Here is a 6144-nt window from a genome sequence, read left to right on the forward strand (position 1 = left end):
TACTGCTTCCTGAATCTTTCATACAAAGGTTCCCACCTGTTCTCCATAAAAGGCTGAACCGGCACTGGTGCTGCAACCTGTTGAACTGGAAACCCAGTGACCTGTGGAAGGGTTGGCTGCCTCAATTGTCGGAGTTCTTCTTCTGTTCGTTGCAATCTCGCTTCCATTTCAGGAAACATCTGTTGCCAATTTTGTGGGGCAGGTGGGGGGTCCTGACCCTGATTGTCATCCTCGGCCCGACTACTGCGGAGTCTAGATGATTGTCGAGGCATCACAACTATATGCCTGCAATCAATGACGCCACTCATCAGACATGATCACAACATCCAAAACCACCTCCCAATTCCCATCATCCAACCAAACAACAATTCACATAACACAAATAGCATATAACACTCAACAGGTCATGCCCTGGCATCATGCATATGTTAACTCATTCATCATGCTCTATATGAAATAAGCAGACAAACAGGGCAGGTAATAACATATTAAAAAATATAAGTCAATCATTACCAACCAACCTTGAGTCAAGCTTGTCACTGACGGCGAGCGTACATGTTTGGTCAATCTCCAGGAACCATAAACCTTAGCTTGCTCTAATACCAAGTTGTAACACCTTACTACCATAGAGTCGTTAGTAAGTGAGTTTAAAATGTCCAATTAACTTGCTAATCAAAATTTAGCACAAAAGTGTAACTAAACTATATTAAAATCACATAATTTGAAAATGTAACCATTCATTGAAAATTATAAATGTTTTACATTCGGGATCCCAAAATATTGTTTTAAACATTTACAACTCAAAATATGTTTTAAGTCGACTAAACTACAAAATAGGATTCAGTAAAAGGCATCTCCCAAAAATACCCCTGGCCGTGGCGGCCAGGCAGACCAGACATGTATGCGTCGCCCCACGCTCTTCGTACTCATGGTTGGCTGATCTTCCCCTTGCCCTTACCTGCACCACAGAGCACCTGTGAGCTGAAGCCTAGCAAGAAAACTCCACACAAATAGTTAACATTTACATATTAATCACTCAACATATAGCAAACCCGCCAACATGCTAACACATTTACGGTCGTGCCATCCCAGGCGCTTTACCAGGCCCTGGGGTTTGCGGTCTACACCGTAAGGATATCCCAGGTATCCTTTAGGGTCTTACCCTGGCAACTCGCACTCCGCGTGCTAAACGCTGCTCCCGGTCCCTTGCCGTTCTCGGCCTTCGCCGTTCCCGGCCTTCACCGTTCCCAGCTCTTGTCGATCATTCACATATATGCATACATAACATAATTAAACAAACACTTAAACATGTATTAACACAATCAATGGGCTACACCCTACACATAATCATATAGGGTCGTGTCCTGCAACACAACTATGGGGCATCGCCTTGCTCTATGGGTACAACAGTTTTCTTACTTGTGTCCCGAGCTTCTTGAGCACTGAAATCTCGAGCACGGTCCTCTAACCCGTACCTCGCTGAAAACCTAGTCACAACACATAGATAGCACTCTCATTACTAACCACTTAATAATCATCTCCCAGAACCAATCCCGTGCTCTCGGGACCTCCAGTTTCCCCCCACAAGGTAGCGGAAGCATCCCTCGAGCCCCCTGAGCCAAAACCCCAAAAACACATTTTTTTCCCTGCCTAGAATTTGACCTAGCGCCGCAGCACGGAAGAATAGGGCCGCGGCGCCCATACGCGAACCCAGGAAACTGGGTTTTTCCCAACATTTTCCCGAGCCAAAACACTTCCAAATCAATACCAAGACATACCTAAGTCCCAAATTCAATCCAAAACCCCAAGTAGACCATATGGAAACCCGAAAGCATCAATAACAAGCCCAAACACACATTCAAACCCATGATTAAGAAATTTGTTAAAAACTTCATAAAACTTAAACCAGACCTTACAAAACTTAAACCACCCTTCAGAAATCTTAAACCATATCAGCAAATACACTTCAAAGATACACGAAATTCTTACCTTAAACATGGATTCGACCTTGAGCCACCTCCAAATCCAATTCCAAGCTTGACTCCCTTGATTTCCAATCTGAATTTCACAATCACTAAGCCACAAACCCAACTTTCAGCACTCAACCCAAATTCTCAAAACATGCAAGGAAACCTAAAAATCAGATATGAAACCTTACCTCTGAATTAACCTTGGCCTATGCTTGATTCTAGTTGCCTCAATTCGGTCTTGAATTCCTTCCTTAGCTTCAAAGAAACTCAGCTCTCTCCCACCTTTCTTTCCTAGCTTCTTGGTTCCTCTAGACTTCCAACCTCCACATTCAGATTATGCCTAAGAGTGAATAACGTATATGCCTTTTCCTCAACCAAGATTATCATTTTCTAAGGCCAAATGACCCAATTGCCCTCCTTTCTAACTTAGTTTCTAGCTAACCGTCAAGGGCACCCTAGACTTTTCCTTAATCTCTTGCAAGAATACCACTTTCCCACTTAAAACAACTATCCTCAAGAGTTACTTATAGTTACCCAAGTTACCAAACTGCCACTAACCATTCCTCAATAACTCCCATACTCAAGTTATAATATTCCCAAAATACCCCTAGGCTCCTCTCGAGCCGGGTATTTAACCCCGTTGTGACTTTTAGCAAAACAGCTCCCTATGACCATCTCGGAACGTGCATCACAATTATATACAAATATTATGTTTATGCCCTCAACGGGCTAAAATTACAAATATGCCCCTAACAACCAAATGGGGCCCACATGCATATTTAATTCACCTAAACATGCATTTCTAATCACATAATCATTAAATCCACATATTAATACAATATATCAATTATTTCCCTCCTGACATGCTAATCAAGGCCCCAAGCCTTATTAGCGAATTTGGGTCGCTACATAATATATTTATACCGATCGTGGTGCAGTTAAAAGGTAATGATGGGAGTAAGATTTTGATGTATGGGAAACTGCAATAGCCGTCAAAATAATTTTGGGAAACTGTAAAAGTCATGATTGCTTACTTTTTCAAAAAGGTGCTGATAGATGTGACAGGTCAAACGAATCGTTGGTCGAGTAAGTTTATTAAATGCTGGTCGTAGTAAAATAAACTTGGGGGGCAAATGTTTACCCAAAAAAGATTCACCTAATGACGTGGCAAGACTAGTACACACGTGGGATGCGCGTGACCATTTAAGCAGTTACGTTCTTGTCGACCATCTACCAGAAAAGAATTCACTCGGCAGAAGGCATATTTCGTAGTCGACCACGGCTGGTCGTAGTATATCATATATTTTCTAAAGATATTTGATCTTGCATTTATGTAATAATTGTAATTTCCATTATGATTGAGATACGCTTGTATTAAATGTAATAAAGGCCCATCGGCCCAGAAGGAGATCCTCGAGCCTATAAATAAGTCTCAAAGGGTTCATGAGAGGGATCTTTGGAGACTGAGAGAGAATTATTGTTTTTACGCAATACTTTGTATCTTTTGTTAAGCTTGTGAAACTCAGTAAACCCTAGTTTACTGATCACAGGTTTTCATTACGTTAATAAGAACACTAAGTGGACGTAGGTCATTACCATCACTTGGGACCGAACCACTATAAATTCTTGTGTCATTTGTCTTTTTGGCTTGAATTCATCTCATTTCTGTCGTTTTACTTGACTCTGAGTCGTTCATCAAATCAAGGGTCAACAATGCCATTTCCAATTTATTTATTTTTTTGAAATTTTTTCAATTAATGTCATTTTATTTATTATTTTGTACTAATTAAAAATTCAAATTATTTTTTTCTCTATAAATTAATTTCATTTTTTTAAAGGATTTCAGAATTCATTAATATGTTATATCTCTTCTATATAAAAAGTGTGTAGATAATGAAAATTCTTAGTTTTAACGATTTTCTTTTCTTAACTTTAATAGAATATTCCAAATATTTAACGAATTATACTTTTAAAACTAATTAAAAACAAAAATTTATTAATTATATTAATATAAATTTAAATATTATAAATATCATTAGATATTTATTAATTATAAATTTAAATGTTATAAAATATTATTATTATATAACATATAATGTATATAATCCTAATTTTTATAAAATTTTACTAGAATAAATATTTAGTAATTATATCAATATAAATTTAAATATTATAAAATATGGGAGCGACTACATCGCGTCACTTTTTTGACAATACCAGTGTATCATTTTTCTATTTTCGGCACGTGGATAGATATAATCCCAAATTTTTTATATGACAATATACATTGTAGTTATTTATAACATCCTGCAAATTTTCAAGAAATTCATAATAGTTTACGAAGCCGAAAACAAGGTTCAAACGGTCAAATTTTACACGTGTACACAAAAAAGCAAGCATGCATGCAACAGACAGTTTAAACCCTATTTTTGTTACCATAATTTATTCAGAATTTCTTGAAAATTTGTAAGATGATCTAGATAGCTACAATGTACACCGTCATATAAAAAAAATTGGATTATATCTATCTAGGTGCCAAAAATAGAAAAATGATGCATTGATGTTGTAAAAAAAATGGATGGGTTGTAGTCACTCCCGTTTATATTATTATATAATTATATTTAATACAAAACTAGATATTTAATAATTATATTAATATAAATTCACATTTTATAAAATATATAATACATAATAAATACAATATATATAAGTGTCGTGTGTGTACAAATAATATGACTTTGTAACTAAATAAGAAATTAGAATAATATTTATCTTCTATCAAGGATAAAGAAGTTTCTTCTCCAATCGTTGACGTGTTATTTGAATAATATCATAAATGTTTTATACCTTAAATATGATAGTTTGTGATCTAAAATGTTATCGTATTATTTTTAAAAAATATGTATATAAACGGTTTAATTTTTCTTTTAATATGTTTATATGTCATTCTTTTATATATAATATTATTTATTTATTGAAAATTTATATGACAATCATGAAAACTTAATAAAAATAATAATAATTTTTTAAAAATAAAACTAAAAAAATATACATTGCACGTTACTTGCACCTAGTATATATATATATATATATATAGAAGACTTCTCAATGGTTACTACCCACAGATAGGTAAAAAACAATTATGATGATATGGCAACATAGTGACTTGGTATAACAAGCCACCAACAGGTAAATTTTTTTTTTCCCGTTAATTTCAATTTTTTTTTTTTTTTTTTTGCCATTTGAAAAAATTTAAATTTATTTTTAGAAATATTAATTAACAACTATAAATATGAACCATTGATCTTAATATAATAGCTAATATTAAAGTATTCATCCATAGGTAGTTACCATTAAGAGTGCACCCATATATATTTATCATTTGAATTTAAGTTTGAAAAACATAACTCAATAAATTCTTAAGCTACAATGGTAGATGAACATAAGCATTGATTTGTATACAACTCTATATCAATGAAGTATAAACCATGCATTATGATAAACCTTCCCGTTTTAAAGACTAAAAAAATGACTCCTTGGTCATGTGGATCGTGGCAAAACTTACCAATTCTTAATGCTTTAGGACCTCCCTAAGAGCCCAAACCAATAACTTTTTCTACTATAGACTTTATTTAGATGTTCCTAACATTATTCATGGTTGCAAGCTTGTATCTAAGTCTTATGCTTATAAAGGAATTGAGAATATCATTTTTTGTTTCTAAAAAAAACAATGAGAATATCAAAATGCTGTAAAAAATTGCTTTAAAACAAAAGTCTTATGTCAGAGAGTTTGTTAAAATAAATCTTGTATCTGAGACTTTTTTTGCTTGTAAGAACTTCTAAAATGAAACTAATGTTAATCAGAACTTTTTTTTTTCTAAATTTTCTTTCATAAATTTTTGAAGTAATTTATATTAAAAGAGAGCTGCACAAACGTGTATTGATATTAATTATAAAAAAAAAATTGGTCAGTGATTTAAGTGGTAAAAAATTTCAAAAAATATCTTATCTCTCATTAGTTGGAATCATCTGTGAACAAAAAAAAATACCGAATTTAATGCAAAAACATAAAAATAAATGAACATTGACAAAAAATATATTTGTACTTTATTGGTGTCTTGGTAAAACAAGTCACAATTTTTCCATGTGATCAATTTGTTAAGTAATCATTAAT

This window comes from Humulus lupulus, chromosome 6 (genome assembly GCF_963169125.1).
Source record: "Humulus lupulus chromosome 6, drHumLupu1.1, whole genome shotgun sequence".
Lineage (NCBI taxonomy): Eukaryota > Viridiplantae > Streptophyta > Magnoliopsida > Rosales > Cannabaceae > Humulus > Humulus lupulus.